This window comes from Stigmatopora nigra, chromosome 19 (genome assembly GCF_051989575.1).
Source record: "Stigmatopora nigra isolate UIUO_SnigA chromosome 19, RoL_Snig_1.1, whole genome shotgun sequence".
Lineage (NCBI taxonomy): Eukaryota > Metazoa > Chordata > Actinopteri > Syngnathiformes > Syngnathidae > Stigmatopora > Stigmatopora nigra.
In genome coordinates, this window is record NC_135526.1 from 10,129,708 (window position 1) to 10,153,206 (window position 23,499).

General features: G+C 39.9%; 1 protein-coding gene across 3 annotated transcripts in view; it reads left to right on the forward strand.

The window, feature by feature from the left end:
- sgcd (sarcoglycan, delta (dystrophin-associated glycoprotein)) overlaps window positions 1-23,499 on the forward strand; it is a 188,711-nt gene that overhangs the window by 61,354 nt on the left and 103,858 nt on the right. The window lies entirely within an intron of this gene.

The window sequence follows — 23,499 nt, forward strand, 5'->3', positions numbered from 1 at the left end:
TGGAAGCTACTTCGGGATATAAAATGCAGTGTATGGTGTTTAAAATTAGGGTCTCCCTAACTGTCAAAGCCCCAAATGTGGCTAACATTGACCATGTGGTTCATTTTACTGTCTTAAAACTAACCTTAGCATGTTCAGTATTTCCCATGATGGGAAGTGAAAAACACAATGAAGTAGAACTCAGACACACAGACATTTCTTTCTTTCATAATCGGTTCCAGAGTTATTGAAAAACCACAACAAAGGACCCCGACTATTACTTCGCCCTTGACCATTGTAAAGTCTGATTCCAGGAAAACATCAGCTTTGTCCCTCATCTGAGATAAGCAGTGGTCTTTGAATATGCACTTTATTTATTCTGTTGGTATTTTACTCAACTAACTGAACTAACCCATAAATTATGAATAATTCAACGACCTACCCAAATGAGAGAACGGACTGAACTAAAAGAAGCAACTTGTTTATTTCACGGTGTTTCTTTATTTTAATTCATTAAAAAGGATTGCTGTGATAATTCTAATAAGAAAATATTATAATTATCTTTGTTTAATGCAATTAAAACGATTCCCTTATTCCTCCCATTCATTGACTAAACACTGTTCTCTTAGTTATTTTTTCATTTGTGGAGTTTTGTTCGGTTGAGAGCCTTATTTTGTATTTTCCATACAAAAAAGCAAGATTACATCAACTATAAGTTAAATTGATTATATCAGAAATTGCAATCTATCATTATTATAATTTTGTGTGTTATTATTGTTATTATTATTTCATTATTTTTTGTGTTATTATTTTTATAATTGTTTCATTATTTTTTTTAGTGTTATTATTGTTATTATTATTTCATTATTTTTTAGTGTTATTATTTTTATTATTTTTTCATTATTTTTTTGTGTTATTATTGTTATTATTATCATTGTTATTATTATTGTTACTTTTATTATTATTATTTATTTTTTATTTTTTAACTAACAGCCTTCACTGCTGGTGATAGAGTGATTGATGTAAAATAGCTCGCCAGCTGGCAAACTGCTCAATTGAATGAACACTACTTTTAAATTAATCGAGTGCATTCACTTTTAGTCTCCCAAAATCTTTTTCACTTCCTTTTACTGCCAATTTGTACTTTTGGAATATTCTCTGTACTTTAGTACTGTTTTATCCCCCACCAATGTCACAAACTGAGTAGTTACTCAAACTGCAATGAGAGGCATTCAAATTTCAATCTTGAAAGTAGCTGTGGAGACAAAATTGAATCAATTCAATCCATTGCAGCACAATTAAAATCATGAAATTCACTCCATAATGATAGTTGGAATCGTCAGAGTTTGAATATCACAGCAATAGGAAGATTGGGCTTCATGCATTTCACGCAGTCAAGCTCCCGGCCAATTCGAGTCCATTGAAGTAAATGTATGCCTTTAAGCCAAGCTAGAAACACCCTCTTTAACGAGAGAAACCCAACACACACTGCACTCCAATACACTATCAACTCTCCACGGAACTAAAAGGGATTTCTCAGGTGGTTCCTGAGAGCCAAATGATAAGGCAATAACAACAATAACAACAAAAAAAGATTTATAAAATCAAATCAGAAGGAGCATTATCAAAATGTGTCATTTCTACTGTAGTTTTTAGTACACATGTATCGGGTTATGTTTTATGGCATATATGCTGTAGAAAAATGACAAATAGAACTGAGAATGACAAAAGTCACAACTGCATCACACTGTGGATTTGTCAAAGATTGTTTATGAAATAAAATGAGGAAAATATTATAGCCTGCATACACTTGTGTCGTATTCAGAAGGGATGTGGAATGTTTATTAATGAATGGATTGAAAAAAACTTTGCTATGTCTGTAATTCATTACTTATCAGAGGTGAGATAGTATATGCTGGGATAGGCTGCAGAAAGCTGCTGCCGTTTGCAAGTTTTTTTTTTTTTTTTTTTTAATGGCAGATAATCACCAGGACACAATAACCGCATTCACACAACATTTTACAAGAAAAATACTGCTTGAGCGGGAAGTGAAATGTTAGCAATTCTCAACCAAAACATTATGTGCTAGAAACTGGGTCTCATGCCATCCACCATTTGTGAACAAAGTCTACAGAGGCGTTTGAAGAATTTTACCATTCCACAAGCTTGACCACCGCTCAAAGGAAAACAGTTACAATACTGTATACAAAAAAGTAAAAAAAAATATAAAACAAATGTCCACCTGCATGTGCAAGTTCATGTCTTAATTGAATATTTTTTACCAAAACATTATTGAGCAAAGACAGAGGGGCCGGGCCAGGAGCAATGTAATTTATCAAACCTGGGGGTTGAAATGTAAGAAAAAAGACACAATTGAAGGTGAAAATGTATTTTCAAATGTATTTTCAACATTAAGAACATTTTATTATTCAACGAAAGAAAGCAGTAGAGAAACTCACATTTCAGTGGGAACTGTGTTGTTGTTCTCCCTTTTTTGCCAGTGCATCTAAATCTGGAGTTAGTTTTGTGGTGGCAATTCTCAAAATAGATCTGAGGTATTGGTCAGTTAACCAGGATCTATGATGGGCTTTATTTAAGTTCATGACGCTGAAAGTCTGCTCACACATGCAAGTCGAGCCAAACAATGCTAGCATCTTCTGTGCTGTCTTTTAGTTTAAGATATTTGAACTTCTCTTTTGAGATGGAGTCAGACTGAAGATTGATCAGCTTCAACTGCAGCCCATGTGGGGCTGTTTCGGGGTCTTGTGACAGGGAGCAGGACACCAGCTGAAGTGACCTCTCAATTTTTTCAAAATCAGTGAAACGACGACAGAATTCTCTTCTCTGTCATCCAGTGATTTGCAGTATTTCTTCACGTCTCGGGCCTTCTGCATGGCCAGTGTGGGGGAATGAGCGAAATATTTGTTTGAAATTTGCCTGGAGAATAAAATCAACTTGGATTTGAAGGCTCCCACATTTGTGTACATGTTGTGCGCAAGCTGATCTTTCCCCTGCAGCTTAACGTTCAGCTCATTCATGTGTGACAATATGTCTACAGCAAACGTAAAGTCACAAAGCCAGTCCTCATCACTCAGCTCAGGGAATTCGTCGGATTCCCCTTCAACGATTCCATGCTCAAAATTTCCTTCGTTATCTCAAAACTGTCATTTGTCTCTCGAGTAAAAATTAGGAGCTGAGCAGTGTCTTTAACGTTGTTGCTTCCATCCAGTGCTAGTGAATATAAATTAAAGGCCTTTTTGTCTAACTCGCTGACTAAATCTTCGTCAATCAGTTCCACACGGCGAGTCACTTTGCTGCGTGATGAACTAATTTTTTCAAACTTAACTTTGCTTTACAAACACAAGAGATCTGCTGTCTCTACCATACATTCTTTCAAATACTTGCCTTCAGAGAAAGGCTTGGCAGCCTTAGGTAATTTAATTGCCAGCAAAAAACTTGCCTTGGTACTTTTGAATCGTAGTTTGTCGGTGAAAAAAATTCAGCTGACTCAGGAAATTAGATGTGAACTTCTGAGCAGTAGCCGCCCGTTCTTGAGTTGACTGCTTGCTAGCGTAATTAGCATGCTTTGTGGCAAATTGACGGCTGATATTTAACTATTTGAAAACTGCAACCGTTTCTTGGCATATCAGACATACAGCCGTTGATCGGTACATCAGTAGAAAAATACTTTGTTGTCCACTCTTTTTTAAACACTCGACACTCAGTGTCCGCTTTTCTTTACTTTGATCCGCTAATTTTTACCGAAGGGGGAAATGACAACTGAATAGTTACACTCCAACAAAGGTCTAGCGAGACTAGTGGGTCATCTATCGAGGAAACAAGGGTATTGCAGGGGTAAGGGAAAGGGAAATTAATGAGGTAATTGATTTTTGCTATAATTTGGACAGGCCGGATTAAAAAGCCTAACGGGCAGGATATGGCCCGCGGGCCGTAGTTTGCCAATGTCTGATATAGACTGTACATAACTTGAAGTAAGGCGGCCAGATTGTATGTTCTCCCGGGCCTGCAGGGGTTTCCTCCGGGTACTACAGGTACTCCAGTTTCCTTCTACATAAAAAAATGTGTGGTAGGCTCGAAACTCTAAATTTCCCTAGGTATCAGTGTGAGTGTGCATGGTTGTCCGTCTCCTTGTGCCCTGCGATCGGCTGGGTACCGATTCATGGTGTCTTCCGCCTCTGGCCGGAGTCAGCTGGGATAGGTTCCAGCACCCTCTGTGACCCTAACAAGATTAAAGCAGTTCAGAAAATGAGATGAGATGAAAGATAGCTTGAAGCTGTCGTTATTAATTATTACGATGGAATATTGCATTTCTGAAATAAGGCCAGCATCAATGGCAAAAAGAGTAACTTCATCACAGTCAAGGCCCAAGATTGGACTAACATGCAGTATTTGCCTTTTTAAATGTGACAAACAGTAGATTTAGATAAATATTCTTGAACACAGTTTTCCAGCTGGGTTTTTAAGATGTACTCGTTTAATAGCAAATGTGCGGCAATATTTCCAAGGCACCTAACCGTGTTTACTCCATTACTCATGACACACACTTCTGGATCCAGACCAGCTGCTTGCTGAGCAATGGGAGACATTGGGGTTGAATTACTAAACAAATCAACATATTCCGAGCTTCTGTGTCCATGTGAAATTGGCAATGAGGCCGCTGGAGATGAGTTCATCAGTAGTTATGGAGATGTATGTTCTAGTATATCTGTATTTGGCCCCCCGTTGTCTTGAAGTGTCTGAATGTCACAACTTTGTCCAAATCCGCATCCACGCTCAGGACCTCTTTCTTGATAACTGCTTTCATCATGTGTAATCTCACCAAACCATCAGGTCCTCTTAGTTGTTTTTTTTAAATAGTGAATACCGAGAGTCATTGTTATAAAGCCAGTGCAAATCTAATATGTAATCGTACACATCGTGTATCTTCTCTATTTTTGGTGTTTGGTGAACGCAAGTCTAGACATTCATGTTGTTGCACTCGGCAGATAAGGATTTCAGAATGGGGGATTTTGAAAGAGGGCATTTTGTAGCCATCGAATACTTTCGCAACAGTCACCCGGCAGCTTTGCTGTTCCTTTTATTATGGCAGAGTAGTGGAGGACTTTATGTCCTCTGGATGACAGAAGAAAAAGTTTTGATGTAGTTGTAAAGTGGATTCATACATCGCACCCATGGGCAGAATGAATTGAATTAAATTGAATGCTTTTATTGTCATTTTGGAAGTATAATGAGATTTAAAGCTTCACCGTGAAGTGCACAAATAACAACAAACAAACAAGAAAATACATAATCAATACATAAGAACAATGCATAATATACAAATAATCAATACATAAGAACAATGCATAATATACAAATAATCAATACATAAGAACAATGCATAATATACAAATAATCAATACATAAGAACAATGCATAATATACAAATAATCAATACATAAGAACAATGCAAAATAAATAAATAATCAATGAAGAAGTAATAAATGAGTAATCACATAAGTAGTCAACAACCTGAGTAGGGAACTGCACAAATAACAACAAACAAACAAATGAAGGGATACATAATCAATAAATGATGATGATGATGATAATAATAATCATCATCATAATACTAATCATAATAATAATCATAATAATATTCATAATAATAATCATAATAATCATAATAATAATCATAATAACCATAATAATAATCATCATCATAATAATAATCATAATCATAATCATAATCATAATCATAATCATAATCATAATCATAATCATAATCATAATCATAATCATAATCATAATCATAATCATAATCATAATCATAATCATAATCATAATCATAATCATAATCACAATCATAATCATAATCATATTCATAATCATAATAATCTTAATCATAATAATCATCATAATAATAATCATAATAATAGTCATAATAATAATCATAATAATAGTCATAATAATAGTCATAATAATAATCATAATAATAATCATAATAATAATTATAATGATAATCGTAAGTATAATCATAATGATAATCGTAAGTATAATCGTAATGATAATCGAAAGGATAATCATAAGGATAATCGTAAGGATAATCGTAAGGATAATCATAAGGATAATCGTAAGGATAATCATAAGGATAATCATAAGGATAATCATAAGGATAATCATAAGGATAATCATAAGGATAATCATAAGGATAATCATAAGGATAATCATAAGGATAATCATAAGGATAATCATAAGGATAATCATAAGGATAATCGTAAGGATAATCGTAAGGATAATCGTAAGGATAATCGTAAGGATAATCGTAAGGATAATCGTAAGGATAATCGTAAGGATAATCGTAAGGATAATCATAAGGATAATCATAAGGATAATCATAAGGATAATCATAAGGATAATCATAAGGATAATCATAAGGATAATCATAAGGATAATCATAAGGATAATCATAAGGATAATCATAAGGATAATCATAAGGATAATCATAAGGATAATCATAAGGATAATCATAAGGATAATCATAAGGATAATCATAAGGATAATCATAAGGATAATCATAAGGATAATCATAAGATAAATCATAAGGATAATGATAAAGAAAAACATAAGGACAATCATAAGGATCACAATCACAGTCACCGTCACAGTCACCGTCACCGTCATCGTAATAGTAATCGTAACAGTAATCGTAACAGTAATCGTAACAGTAATCGTAACAGTAATCGTAACAGTAATCGTAACAGTAATCGTAACAGTAATCGTAACAGTAATCGTAACAGTAATCGTAACAGTAATCGTAACAGTAATCGTAACAGTAATCGTAACAGTAATCGTAACAGTAATCGTAACAGTAATCGTAACAGTAATCGTAACAGTAATCGTAACAGTAATCGTAACAGTAATCGTAACAGTAATCGTAACAGTAATCGTAACAGTAATCGTAACAGTAATCGTAACAGTAATCGTAACAGTAATCGTAACAGTAATCGTAACAGTAATCCTAACAGTAATCGTAACAGTAATCGTAACAGTAATCGTAACAGTAATCGTAACAGTAATCGTAACAGTAATCGTAACAGTAATCGTAACAGTAATCGTAACAGTAATCGTAACAGTAATCGTAACAGTAATCGTAACAGTAATCGTCACAGTAATCGTAACAGTAATCGTAACAATAATCGTAACAATAATCGTAATAATAATCGTAATAATAATCATAATAATAATTATAATAAACTTAATAATAATCATAATAATTATTATAATAAACTTAATAATAATCATAATAATTATTATAATAAACTTAATAATAATCATAATAATTATTATAATAAACTTAATAATAATCATAATAATTATTATAATAAACTTAATAATAATCATAATTATTATTATAATAAACTTAATAATAATCATAATAATTATTATAATAAACTTAATAATAATCATAATTACAACAACAACGACCATGACCACGACAACAACAACGACAATGCCACTGCCACTGTACCTTCCTCTTTGTACGAAAATTTCACAAAAAGGCAGGAAATCACTCCTATTCTTAGCCCATGGCCTCTCGGATGAACCCCCTCCTAAAATGTAGACATAATATGGGCAACATTTGCATTTAGTAAACGCCCTGAATAGAATTTTACAATAGTCAAATCTTTTTTCTTTCTGTTCTGGTAGTGAATATATTTTATCTGCACTATTTTTCTAATCCTCCTAAATGTTAGTGGTAACGACAGCTTGGATTAACTCTTGCTTGACAGCTTCACTGTTATTTTGTTTACTTTGCTTGTTGTGTCAAACCACCCAGATCAGAAATGCAAAATATTTATCAAATAGTAAGTAAGATACAGGAATTTACACACAACTGTGGATGCGCACCGAGAAACACAATTTTGCTTTTCCTCTCTTCGACAGGCTGCAGTTTGCCTTTTTTAAATCTGTTAATTTCAATGGTGTTTCAGTGGCAAACACGAGACAGTAGGAAAAACACACAGGAGAGAAAACATTTCAAATCAACAGTGCCACCTTTTTTTCTTGCACTTCTAAGTACGTATTACAGTGTTTTTCTCTTCAGTTTATTGTGTGTAGTTGTTGGCTTATAAACGGTTCCATTGCCTCGTAGGACATCTTTGACACCCACTTCCCAAGACGCATGAATACGAGTTTCCAGTTGTGATCTCAACTCTTGCTACACATCTCGATTCTTTCCCACCTTCCACCTTGCCTCTAATCCGGATCACTGGAGAATACATTCAAACAAAAAGAATTCCGTGCAGTGCAAATTTGAAATGTCAAACAAAACAAATACTTTTCCAATTGTGTGAAGGGTTTATTTGTCACAGATGAGCATGCTATTTAAAGCATTGAAGAATGCATAAACTTGCACATTAGCAAGACAACCATCAATATATCTATTTTTCATGTTTTTTTTTGAGACGTGTAGCTGGCACCGATGCTAATGAATAATCGCATTAAAATTCCAAGACGAGATTCGTAATGATAGCACGTTTACTCTGCGTTGAATATTGGCAATGGGTTTAAAGTCTCTCGGGGAAAACTGGGGGGAGCAATGCAAATGAGTTGAATTGGTTCCCATGGGATTTGCTCTTACATGAAACATGTAAGTCTATCAAATATTCATAAGGTCTAATGCAATAATTTTTCGGCAGCTGGTAGCCACAACTCCTACAATTGTGTAGAGTAAATGGGATCATGTTCATGCCAAAATAGTTACATTTATATATAAATTGTCCTCCTTTTTCTACTTTTTTATCATAATATCAAGATTGAACATTTTGTTTAGTTGTGCTTTTCCTCAAGAAATTGTTTGTCGTCAGATTTATTTGATATAATATCCGAGTAAATACTTTAAATTGTGACCTCATATTCCATAGTGTACAAATTACTTTTTAATTAGGGTATTATTGTATTTTTTCTCTGAAGTAAAACTATCTTTGTTGTATTATAAGTTTATAGTCTTTGAACGTTGACTTTGTCATGGGTCAATAATTATTCCACCAAAGTATTACTTTACTTAAAGAATATTTTGACTTATTTTTCTACAAGATAAGTAGATAAGATTTTATGATTTTACTATACAGCAACCCGATGGTGCAGTGGTTCTTCCGCCTGACTTTGGTGCAGGCAATTAGGGTTCGATTCCCACTTGGTCGCATCGTGAGTGGTTGTCTTTTTCCCTATGTGCTGTATGACTGACTGGCAACTAGTCTAGGGTGCAGTCTGCCTTTTGCCCATAGACATTTGGGTTAGGCTCCAGTAATACCTTCAACCCTTTAGAGCAAGGGTGTCACACTTGGGTTGGTTCGCGGGCCGCATTAACGTCAACTCGGTTTCATGTGGACCGTACCAATTTAGATATAATATTTAGACTTTAGCTTTTTTTATAAATAGATTAAAAGCACTGGATTCAAAGCCCTTAATATTCCGTTTTTCACATACCCGGGTTAAATAAAAAAATGTTTATTTGAGCTTTTTTTCTTCGTAAGGGAAAATCATTTATTTAATCATTTGTTTTTCATAATGAAAAGAAACCAAATTTGTCTTTAATTTTGTGCCGTATTAAAGTGAAAAACAGAACGTATTTTTATATATTTTTAGATTTTACAAAATTAAATGGATTAAAAATTGCAAATATTGATTTAAAGGGGGAGGATCAGGAAATGTTATATACATCTATATCTATTTATTATTTATTAAAAAGAAAGTCGGCCCTGATGATTTACTTTCCTGGGCCACACAAAATGCGGCGGCGGGCCAGATTTGGCCCCCGGGCTGCCACTTGGACTTTAGAGGATGGGTGGTATGGAAGATGAATACATGAATGATCATATTATACCAACTTTGTCATTGTCTTGTTTTAACACATTGTTTTTTTAGACTAAAGATTTTAATTCAGGGCGGCTTGGTGTATGAGTGGTTAGTACGTTGGCCTCACAATTCTGGGATCCTGGGTTCAAATCCAGGTCTGTCCACCTGCGTGGAGTTTGCATGTTCTCTCCGGGTCCCGTGTCGGGTTTCTCTCTCAAAACATGCATGTTAGGACACTCTAAATTGTCCCTAGTTATGAGTGTGAGAGTGACCGGTTGTCCGTCTCTTTGTGTCCTGCGATAAGCTAGCTACCAATTGAGGGTGTCCCCCTCCTCATGCTCGAAGTCAGCTGAGATACGCTCCACCACTCCTCACGTCCCCAGTGAGAATAATGCGGTGCAGAAAATGATTTAAAAAGATGTCAATACAGTTCTCCCAAATGTAAGGATTTTTAGAATCCGTTGACAACATTCAGTCATTTGTAGTCAACAACAAAATTACATTTACAGTAAAATTCTTACTTTAGTACTTCTATTATCACAATGCTATGATTTTAAAGATTTTTTTTGTGTGGTTTGTTTGTTGAGGAACTTAAAGTACAATTTTCTTGATAAATTCTCGTCGTCAGCAATTTCTCATGATCAAAAATATGTAGCACTACGATCTTTAATGGTCCCTATGTCGTCTATTTTTTATGTCTCGCTCCACCAACCCACCTGAATAAAAAAATAAGGATTGTGATCAAGCTCCTGGACAGCTTGCTGATTTTTTGATCATTTGATTCAGGTGTGGTAGAGAAGGGAACTTTTTTCGTAAGTTGAACATTTCGTAAATAGAGAAGTAATTGTAAATTCTCTCATACGTTCCACGGTCCTCACACAAGTCCCAACCAAACCATTTAACATTGGTCAATGTGTCTCAATTTTGTATGAAAGATGTGAGAAAAACAAAAATGAGAGAAAATTATTGGAAAATGATTTAATAATGTTTTGAAATAAATTAAAAGCATACAAAAACTATTCGAGTTGAAACAAGAAGAACAAGAAGAGCACATGGACAAATAAAGAGGCCACATTAAGAATTCAAACACGATCATTAACAACATTAATCAATAACAAACGTTAATGCTTGGTGACATCTTTGGAATTTAATTTTTCATCCCTTTTATTATTCACTACTGGTTCTTACCTGTTTGGATTTAAGTTCCCCCTTGGCAGTGTTTTTTGACATAAGAAAAATATATCTAAAGACAATTTCCTTTGAAAAACTTTGAATAATGTTTCTGAAATGTACAAGACAAATGTCGTCAAAGTGGGCGATCGCACGTCTCATGAACACTTTTTCAGGATCGTTTTTCCACATAGTCGAAAAGTCCGTAAAATGTCTCCCGTTTTTTTCTGCCTTGTGCTGTCGGAGTGGCCCGGTGAATGAGAGGTTGGCGCGGCGGCCTCACAGCTCTGAGGTCCTGGGTTCAAATCCATGTTGGTCCACCTGCGTGGAGTTTGCATGTTCTCTCCGGGCCTTGCTCCGGGTACTCCGGTTTCCTCCCACATTCCAAACACATGCATGGTAGGCTGACTGGACACTTTAAATTGCCCCTAGGCATGTGTGTGAATGTGCACGGTTGTCCGTCTCCTTGTGCCCTGCAATCGGTTAGCCTCTGGCCTGGAGTCAGCTAGGATAGGCTCCAGCACATCCCGTGAACTTAATAAGGATGAAACGGTTCAGAAAATAAATGAATGAGTGCTCTTGGAATGGTGGCTGCTTCCTCCTCAGTTGCCTTCTCAGTGAATTCCACTCCTCTGTTCCTTAATCTGCTTGTTGATTCATTACAGAAACATGAAGAGTTTTGCAAGTCCATTGAAGGCACTTACACCCGACAATGGCGTGGTGGGTTGTTTGAGACAGCCAATGAAAACGCTGTAGAGTGTAGGGACGTTGTAAGGCAGGAAGCAGTCCATTCGCGAAAAATTCAAATTATAATAACGGATATAGGAAATGTATTGACATTTTGACTTTTTTCGTATCTTGAGGCAGTCATTTACATCTCAAAAGTTTTCGAAACCTGAAAAGTTCATACTTAGAAGGCATTCGTAATTAGAGATATAACGGTATCTATGTACTTTGAAAGAAGAATTGGCAGCTCCTTTGACTTTGTTTCATTGACTAACTTTGTCTTCTGATATTCATCATATGTCTTTCCGGCTAAACTCTGATGGAGCTTAAGAGCAAAACAGCAGATTCCTGTCATTGTATTCTGTACTCTCCGATGGAGCGTGATGATGAAGACTCAGTAGGATGGGAACAGGCAGTTTCATCAAGGTGATTCTTACAGATTGCATTGTGTGTCCAGTGAGAAAAGAATGAGGAGTAAGAAGCTAGTCTGGGGAGAAAGTGAGAAAATGGATTAAATGAAGCAACAGTTAAAGTAACAAAAACTGCAAGGCAACAAATGGTAAACGTGTCTGAGCACCTACATTGATAAAGCATATCAAATATTTCAAAGAACAACAATGTCCAACCACAGTGGTATATTGAGGAATGTCTAAATGTACTGTTTTGAGGTAGGAGCAACAATCATTTCATTTTTTATTTGCTTTGACTTGCAAGCAGAAATAGGATTGCTGTATGGTAGCCACAAAGGGCATTTATAGTGTACAACACGTTATCGTGTACTGTTTTTCCTAACCAAAAACCCTGTATGAGACAGAGGCACTCATCAAATACTGAAACACCACTTTCAGGTCAGGGGACAAGGTACAATACAGCGCAATGTTTATTAACAGAATTTTCTTTTTACATTATGAACAATATATTATGAACAAGAGAATAACATAAGAACATAAATAAATGTCAATTCATGTGGTCTGCACGTACTAAAACTATGCGCCCCCTAGCGGATAATATAAGAACTACACATTTTAAAGAAAATTCCTAGTTTTTTATACAATAGAGCTTTCTTCCCCGGGCCGTACCAAGCCACCAGACGGGCCGGATCCAGCCCGCGGGCCGTATGTTTGACACCCCTGGCACACCCTAATGAGGTCTGTGAATACCAGGAAGGCTGTTGGCCCTGACGGAGTACCTGGGAAGGTGCTGAAAGCCTGTGCTGACCAGCTGGCTGGAGTTTTCACAAAAATGTTCAATTGTTCTCTGCAACAATCCATCATTCCATGCCTGAAATCTGACACCATTATGCCTGTCCCCAAAAAGCCAACCTTTGAAAGCCTGAATAGGCCTGTTAGGGCACTCACGCCTGTGATCATGAAGTGCTTTTAAAAGTTGGTCGCCTGCCATATCAGGAATACAATCCCTCCCTCAGTTGACCCTCATCAGTTTGCTTATAGAGAAAACAGGTCCACTGAGGATGTCATCGCCATTGATCTACACACAGCACTTAGCCACCAGGAGTACCATGGGAATTACGTGAGAATGCTTTTCATTGACTATAGCTCAGCCTTCAACACTAATACCTGACATTCTGACTGACAAACTCTACCACCTTGGACTATCGTCTTCCATCAGCTGCTGGATAAAGAACTTCTTAACCAACCGACCACAAACTGTTAGACTTGGTCCCCACCTCTCTTCCTCCATTACACTGAGCACTGGCTCCCCTCAAGGCTGTATACTGAGTCCTCTTCTGTACTCCCTGTACACATACGACTGTACACTAAATTCCTGGGGGTCTACGTCATGAATAAGCTCTCCTTGTCTACAAACACCACGGCAGTAGTGAAGAAGGCCCAGAAACGACTTTATTTCAAGCGGCACCCTCTAATGTAATTGCACCTTTAATTGAACGGCACTACAGGGTAAAGTTTGAAAAATAGAATGGCTTGCCGTTGAAATAGAAGTTTTATGGTATATTTATTTATTAATTTATATATTTATTCATTTATTATATATATTTTTTTTAATGGGGGGTATTTTTTATTATTACCGAACTACCATGTTCGCTCCACCTTAACCGCGATATTTGAGAGATTACTGTATGTTCTGAGAGATTCGGCACCTCATTAAAACGTATATAATAACCCCCATACCTCCGGCCGCAACACCTTTGTGGCTCTCATTAGCATCCTTGTCACCTGTAGCTCATAATTTACAGAAACCTCTCAGAGAACTGCACCACGCCACTGCACTTTTATTTTTTAATCTGAATTCTTGCCACGTTTCATCGTCTCGGCCACCCGCTCACCAAATTACATTGTGAGCCTCCCGGGTTGCGTGAGAAGAGGGAAAGGGCATGGCAGTGGGGGGCCTCCATTACACGTCCGGCAGATGGCGGGGGGCCTGCAGTGGCACAGCAATCATTAACCTGCCGGGCTATTCACCGTGCGCTACTTGTCACTTTTAATTTGAAGCTCTCTCTGCTCTCAAGGCACATAGGACAACTGTCAATTGGTCATTGTGAGCATACCACTAGTCTGAGGTCGTTAGTTGACTTACAAACAGAAAGGTTGAGTGATTGTGATTTTGACTCAAGTCTAATTGATGATTTAACTTGAGTGGCCAAGAAATATACAATTCAATGAGCAAGTCGAAATCGGATCACATAAGGATTTATTTTGCTGCTTATTGGATGATACAGCAACGGGGCATAACTTTGGATTGCTGACATGATAGGCACAACATATGATGCAACAACTTTCAAAATCAAGACTAACGCTAATAAACAAGATTCAGACTTTCAGGATTTTTTCAATGCTGTTATAATAGTAAATCTCATTATTTTTTAAATTTAACACTTCTTGATTGACCGGCTACTGATTCAGGGTGTACCCTGCCTGCTGCTCATTTATTGTTAGCTGCGATAAACTCCAGCTCCACCCGCAACCCTTGTGAGGATAAGCGGTTTGGAAAATGAATGAATGAATAACACTTATGGCATCTGGTGGTAATAGTCAACATCAGATGACTCGTTAGGCAAGCAGACGGGTGATTTAAAGGATTCAAATTACATTAAAAAAAATGGCTCGAAAGTATGGCATCAAGCGTAGAACGTAGTTTTACCAAAATGTGCGGAAGCAATCAAGTACATGGAATGGTCCAACAAAACTTAATAACTGAGGCAGGAAGGGAATCAAGAAAATCACAATGACTCAGAAATAAATAACAAAATCAAACCTGACATGGAAGACATGGGGAAACAAGGAACATGGCATGGCAACATAACGTAACGCAGGGTAAAGCAGACGATCCGACATAGATTGACAATGGCAGTGCTTGAATACACAGAAAGTGGTTGATTACAAAATGCACACACCTGATCACAGAAGCGATGGGAAACCATGAGGGAAACAAGAGACGAAACGCATACAATATTCACATGGACTGCGCACACATCCATCCCAAACCCCAAATACCAAATAACACTGGTCTTCAATTTAGGGTTTTATTATCTATTGTTAAAAAAAATGTAATTCTGAAATCTGGAAAATGTTCTCACTAATTTATTAACTATATTGGATTCAAGGTAACTGAACAAGAAATTTAAAAACTTAAAATTTTTATAGGGAAAGTTGAATGTAGTGGGCACTTTTTCTAATGCTGACTCATAACTAAAACTAAACTAAAACAACATTTTGAGGCAAACCTCAATTCATCTAATCTCATTTTCTGAACCGCTTTATCCTCACTAGGGTCGCGGGGGGAAGGGTTGGCAATAAATATAATTGGTATCAAATTATTGCAGTATATTGCCAAAAATATATTTTAAATTGGGCTTTCACGATGTAAATATATTCATGTTTATGCTGAAATAGGATCAATTATTGGTGGCCAAGCCAAAATTATTTCGAATAATTTTCCTTGGGCCATTGTCCAGCGCGAGTGAGAAACTCGCAAAAGCATGTGCGCAAATAACACGCCTTCATGCACTTGGCTTGCATTTATTTTTCCATGCATTCAAGGTCAAATGCCTTGTGCGCTGTGCACAGTGCACGCATGTGCGCACACGCCAGTATTGCTTGTGCATGCGTAATCCGCGTGATCACAATGCAGCTAATAACTGGTCGGGACACTAAGAGCAAGTTGATTGGATCATGCATTTCCCAACGTTGACTGCACGCTTTGAGCTGAGAGTCATTGCGAACGTTATTCCGTATTCAACATTGACTTAACATGTCCAAGAAGAATGAAGTGGTGGCCATTTTGGGATCGCAAGTTCGTCTCTCGTATCGTAGCATCCTTTGCAAGGTTCCCCATATTTTTTCATATAAATCTAAATCTGCGAACCCATCTCATTTTCTGAACTGCTTTATCCTCATTAGGGTCGCGGAGGGTGCTGAAGCCTATCCCATACGGACAACCATGCACACACACCCATACATAGGGGCAATTTAGAATGTCCAATCAGCCTACTATGCATGTCTTTGGATTGTGGGAGGAAACCGGAGCACCCGGATAAATACCCATGTAGACCGAGGAGAACATGCGTACTTCACCCAGGTGGACTGTCATGGATTTGAACCCAGGACTCCCACCATAAGGCCAGCGCGCTAACCACTCGGTCGCCGGAATGATCTAACCTGATGTGCTCGGCTGGCCTTTTGTATTTATACTCATGCTTTTTTCAGGGCTTTTCCTTTCGTTTCTAGATATCTTGATACCCAGAAAATACTTTTTATATTACGGTTTGTCAGTTTCATCAAACATAAATTCGAAAAAATCTTCAATTAGACTACGGTATTTTCTCGCCTATAAGCCGTATTTGTCGCTAAAAAAATTAATCCAGGGTACGGTTTATAGACACACAAACCAGACTTGACATCAATGTTCCCTCTAAGCTGCGACCATGCACAATTGCGCACTACTTTCGTCTTTTTCCCACAGCAAGAATCATATGGCGCGCACAAAATAAAATTAAAACTTTTTTTTGTTTTACCCCTTTCTCTATGATGGCGTCGTTTATGCGGCAGCCAGTTGCAGTAGCTCTGTCCACTCTAATGTTTTTCGTGTTTTACAGCCTGTCTATCTTTTTTTAAATTACATTTTAATATTTGTAAATACATTCCTTTTTACTTTAATGTGCAAATAGAAGAAAAAGAGATGAAATCGGGTGAGAATTGTTTATATCTACTGTGTGTGTGGTTGTGTGCGTGCGTGCGTGTGTGTCTAGAATGTGCTATCGTTTGTCTTCAACCTACACAATGGACTACTAATGGAAATTAGCCCTCGGCTACAATCTTACATATTCATTAACATGAATATAAATATGTTCATTAATATATGCTATCCCTTATTGAATAAATCAAAGCAAAATCATAGAAAAATATTGCACATAAATGGAAACTTGACTATCTCAAGTTACATGTTCAACAGAAAAGTCATTTGAACGAGAATGAGAAGTGAGAAGGACAAATGTGTCAAATAAGGTAAAATTTAAGTCGGATTTGTGCCTATTCTAATGGCATTTATGAAGATGTTTTATTCATAGATATTTTTTCATCCATTTTCTGAACCGCTTTATCCACCTGATCACTCGCTGGGGAGGCTGGAGCTTATCCCTGCTGACTTTGGGCAAGGGGCGGATACACACTGTATCAGTGGCCAGCCGATCGTAGGGCACAAGGATACGGACAGCCATACACACTCAAACCCATACGTAGGGGCAATTTTAGAGTGTCCAATCAGCCTACAATGCATCTTTTTGGGATGTGGGCGGAAAACGGATTACTCAGAGAAAACCCACGCAGGCCCAAGGAGAATATGCATATTCAACAAAGGTGGACCGACCTGGATTTGAACCCAGGGCCCCTGTGCTGTGAGGCCGATGCGCGAACCACTCATCCGCCGGGCCGCCCATTCATAATTATTAATCTTTACATTTTATTATTTTATTAAATCATTTATGTGTAGTAGACATGCGCCTGCCTATGGCATGTGTGATACTGATGTGTGCCCATAGCGAGCAATGATGATGTTGCTCACACTGGTATTCAGTGTGCTCAGGGAGGTTTTCTTTCGGCCCAGACAAATAAAAAACTAGAGGGAACATTGCTTGACATGCACGAAACTGCAAAGTGACAAAGCCGAAAAGCCATAATGCAAGGCAATGTGGCCGATACGGTCATTTATTTCAAAATAGAGAAAAGATAACAGAAAAAAGACTAAACAAAAAATGTACCTATTTTTGCATAAAACGTGAAAAAACGAATGACTGTGACTTCTTGGGAGCCTTGAGCCTACCGAGATAACCTGCGTCATAACATAAGCCCGCAACCACTACTTGTACTATGTTTACTGTGCCTAATAATGCTGTGGTTCTTATATATGGAAACCCGTTTTAAAATAGGTAATCTTTTGAATTTGTGCCTCATACTCTTGTGCACCGTAAAGCACAGAAACTACACTAGTTTATATGTAGAAAAAATAGCAAGGAAATATGTTTCAATGGAACTCCGCATTTACATTTAATATGAATAGTAATGAAAGTAGAAACTTTTTTTTAATTATTTGAAATTGTAACTATCATCTTACTATTATATTTTGTCCAACACCACTACCCGAAGATTTAAACATAAAACAAAACAAAACAAAAAAGAACACACTCCTAGAATCAGGTCTGCTTCTAGTTGTTGTACTATTGTGTTCAGACTGCTTCATTATTTGGAAGAATAATTGGTTTCTAATCATGAAGTAATGGAGTGAAAAATACGAGAGGGTGGTGATTTTCAGCCAAATTAAAAATATAGATTTGCTTTGTGAAATAAACTGCTGCCAATTGAGCCATTTAAGAGATATTTTACTTTTCAGGGAAAATAAACATCACAAATCATTTGGCTACCCCAGGAGTGCGCAAACCGGAGAGGGTTGCTGTGGGTGCAGGTTTTTGTTTCAACCGATCCTGCAAAGACACATTGACTGTTGAGATTTCTGTAGGAAACAAGAAGTACCTGACTGCAATCCACTGATTGCAACAGATTGGTGAAAATGTGTTACTTTATCGTTTGGAATGAAAATCTGCACCCACTGCAGCCCTTTGTATAGTTTGCCCACCCCTGGGCTATAACATTTTTATGACAGAATGTATTTTTTTTGCATAATGTCTGACATTAGGGTACCTCAAATGACTTGGAGAGAATAATTACTTATCTAAAGTAGCCCTCCATAAGTTCAGAGTTTTGTTAAACATGCAGTGTGTGAAGGGAAGTGAAACATGCCATCTATAGAATTAACCTTTCAAACGTGGGCTTGGAGCAACTGGCTTATTAGAAGTGGCTAGTGATAGGTGAAACCATCTAATTATCAGGTTTCCAATGCATGCATTATACAGTATGTACCATATAGGTATTCTCATATAGGCCGCACATGCGTATAAGCCGCTGATTCACAATTTGTCTTGTAATCTTATTTTATGAACCGCTTTACCCTAAGTAGGGTCACAGAGGTGTTGGACCCTATCCCAGCTGACTTCGGGCCAGAGGCAGGGCACAAGGAGCCCACTCACACCCATCCCTAGAGGTATTGTGGAATATTGAGGCGCCCGTTAGTCTAGATAAAAACTATTGTGGCAGATATGTGTTCACGGGCCAGGGTCTGGCTAGCCTAAAGATATCAGACATTGCCAAAACGATGACGAAGGTTCTCACAGTGCTCTGATCAGACGTCAGATGCGATTCCGAAGGACTGCAGATATCCTTCACATTCTCACTGTACTGTGCTCAAGTTTTAAAAGACACCGAGTTGTTCAATGAAGTAGATCTTGCTTCCTGTCTGCAACCAGAGCATGTTGTTCATTTTCCCACTCCAATAGGGGCAATTTAGAATGTCCATTGTTGGAGGAAACTGGAGTACCCAGAGGAAACCAATACAGGCCTGGGGAGAACATACAAACTCCACACAGGTGGACCAATCTGGATTTGAACCCAGGACACCAAAACTGCAAGGCCAACATGCTAACTACTCATTCGTTGGGCAAGGTCTGTGAGACAGTTTTTGAAAAAAATTGTTACGGGGGACTCCGGCGAATTACCACTCTTGACGTCGCCAGTCCCTTCTTCCCGGGACTCCGGCGAATTACCACTCTTGACGTCGCCAGCCCCTTCTTCCAGGGACTCCGGCGAATTACCACTCTTGAAGTCGCCAGTCCCTTCCTCCAGGGACTCCGGCGAATTGCCACTCTCGACGTCACCGGCTTCTTCCTCCAGGGGCACCGGCGAATTGGCACTCTCGACGTCGCCAGCCCCTTCCTCCAGGGACTCCGGCGCATTGCCACTCTCGATGTCACCGGCTTCTTCCTCCAGGGGCACCGGCGAATTGGCACTCTCGACGTCGCCAGCCCCTTCTTCCAGGGACTCCGGCGAATTGCCTCTCTCGATGTCGCCAGCCCCTTCCTCCAGGGACTCCGGCGAATTGCCACTCTCGACGTCACCGGCTTCTTCCTCCAGGGGCACCGGCGAATTGGCACTCTCGACGTCACCAGCCCCTTCTTCCAGGGACTCCGGCGAATTGCCTCTCTCGACGTCGCCAGTCCCATCTTCCAGGGACTCCGGCGAAATACCACTCTCGACGTCGCCGGCCCCGTCTTCCAGGGACTCCGGCGAATTGCCTCTCTCGATGTCGCCAGCCCCTTCCTCCAGGGACTCCGGCGAATTGCCACTCTCGACGTCACCGACTTCTTCCTCCAGGGGCACCGGCAAATTGGCACTCTCGACGTCGCCAGCCCCTTCTTCCAGGGACTCCGGCGAATTGCCTCTCTCGACGTCGCCAGTCCCATCTTCCAGGGACTCCGGCGAAATTCCACTCTCGACGTCGCAGGCCCCGTCCTCCTCGAGCGCCGGAGCATCGTCGCCACTTCTGGGCGGGCAGGCGCTGGACGGGCAGGCGCTTGGGAGAGCGGTGCTTGAATGGCCGTCCGTCACCAGAAACCTGATCCGTGGCTTCGGTACGGGTGCGACCGGCGACCCCAAAGGCAACGGGAGTAATTTGCGTGGCCTTGGCACAGGAGCTTGGGGCACTTGAAACGGCGCGCTGGGCCGAGTAACTTCGGCCACTTGGACAGGCGTGGTCGGCCGAGTGACTTCGGCCACTTGGACAGGCGTGGTCGGCCGAGTGACTTCGGCCACTTGGACAGGCGCGGTCGGCCGAGTGACTTCGGCCACTTGGACAGGCGTGGTCGGTCGAGTGACTTCGGGCACTTGGAACGGGGAGGGCTGCATAGTCCTTAGGAGCTGCTGGTACAGCGTGGTCGGCCGAGTAACTTCGGGCACTTGAAAAAGCGTGGTCGGCCGAGTGACTTCGGCCACTTGGAACGGGGAGGGCTGCATAGTCCTTAGGAGCTGCTGGTACAGCGTGGTCGGCCGAGTAACTTCGGGCACTTGGAAAGGCGTGGTCGGCCGAGTGACTTCGGGCACTTGGAAAGGCGTGGTCGGCCGAGTGACTTGGGCCACTTGGACAGGCGTGGTCGGCCGAGTGACTTCGGCCACTTGGACAGGCGTGGTCGGCCGAGTGACTTCGGCCACTTGGACAGGCGTGGTCGGCCGAGTGACTTCGGCCACTTGGAAAGGCGTGGTCGGCCGAGTAACTTCGGGCACTTGGAAAAGCGTGGTGGTGGTCGGAAAAGGAGCTTGGAGGGACGTGGTCGGAAAAGGAGCTTGGAGGGACGTGGTCGGAAAAGGAGCTTGGACGGACGTGGTCGGGCGCGTAACTTGGACAGTGGTTAGTGTGTCCAGGTATTGCTTTCGCTTCGCTCTGCGGCGTGGCGCTCGGCGCCTCCTCTGGGAGGATTGCACAGCACCCCCGCCATCACGTCGTGCCCCATAATTGGTGGTTAGCCCACTCTGTAATTGCTGGTCGGGGTATTTGTAATAGGAATTATCGGGGAAACAATCGGGATAATCCTCCTCCAGTGGAAGGTCTCGGGGTCCGAATTGGTCAAAGAATTCATCATCGGATTCCGAAACGCCAGCGAAAAAATCAATTTCCTCAACGATGTCCTCCTCACCAGAATCTTCAGGCTCCCTCCATGGTGAATCAATTCCTCTGGGCATAGGCATAAGATAACTTGGGCGCTCTCTGGTGGTTGTACGCACCTGGGCATCATGATGAAACGGTAAAGGCTTCCCAGGGCGACGTGCATAGCAGTGGTGGGGCGTATGAGTACGCTGCGGCTCTAACTCTCCTACCAGCTGTGGCTCTAACTCTCCTACCAGCTGTGGCTCATCTCTAGAAATGATGTGCCTGAGAGCCCCGCACCACGGTGTGTCCATTACAAAATTCCTAAACGATTCTGAGGGGTTTCTTATACATTCCAAGCAGTCCGGTGTCTTCGAGGTGGATGGTTTGCGTCGCCGAGTGCGTCGGCGCGAGCGTGGGTGGCGCTCCGCTGGGTCCATAATGGTTGGATCGTGCTGTTACGATCTCGCCGCGTAGTGCGACTGGATCGGATAAGAAGTTGAACCCAGATGCAGAGTCGCCGAAGTAAATGGAAAGGTGAGGCAGATCTGTAGCTCTTGTAGGTTGATTTAATAAACGGGGTAACATAACTTAAACAACTTGGCTTGACCACTCATTACAAACGAAAAGAACATGCGGCGTGGCGTCAATGGAAACAGCAATTACTACGAGGATTAACAGGAAACGAAACCAGAACTAAACCAGAACTACACCAGACGATCCAACGGCGTCCACAGAAAATCACAATGCTTAAATACCAAAAATAATCTAATCACGTAATTAGTGACAGCTGATAGTTATCGTGACGTCATGCCAGGAAAGGCAATCCACCCACTCCTGACAAAAATAACTTTACTCATTTGCCTGTTAGCAGAATACAGTGATACTGTGAGATTTGAGCTTAATGTATTGCGGAACGAGGTCTTATGTCGATTTACTCGTATCTTAAATCCACGTTTCCACCAGAAATGAACTATATACAAATGAATTTGTTTCAATCGTCTTAAAAAATCCCAAAAGTAAGATATTACAATGGAAAAACATGTTTTATTGGTTATAATACCCACCTTATGACAGAGTAACAAATAACTAGAGATTATGATGTTCAATACTAAAACGAGCCATTATTCAATACAACGTGCAATACCCGGATGGAGAGAGAGAGAGAGAGAGAGAGAGAGAGAGAGAGAGAGAGAGAGAGAGAGAGAGAGAGAGAGAGAGAGAGAGAGAGAGAGAGAGAGAGAGAGAGAAAGAAAGAAAGAAAAAGACACCTGAAGGATGCACTCGTAAAATAACATCCACTTTATATTTAACAAAAATGAACTTAGAATCCTATACACAGACACTTAAAGAAGTTTTAATCTTACGTTACACTAAATTTAAATTGTCTTGTGAAATAACCAAGACAAAGAGTTTTATGTATTCCACCGCGACTTTCCATTGTGTTTCCCTTAATTTTGCACTGACTAAAGCACAAAAAAAGGAAAAAATGCCACGCTCCGCCCAGTGCTCGTAGATATTTTTGCACGAGGGAGATGCAGCGAGAAAGACAGTGCGCTAAAATCATGAGCAGCCTCTCACGACCTGGACACCTGGCTGTCTCAAATGCTTGTGTCTCAAAATGTGTCTTGTATCTCAAGATCAATATTTGCACGGAACTTTAATCGTAACTTAAATTCCTCATATGTCAGGACACGGTACTCGGACGATTCGCCGAAAGACGTTTCGTCGACGGACAGTTCGCCGAATTAACAGTTC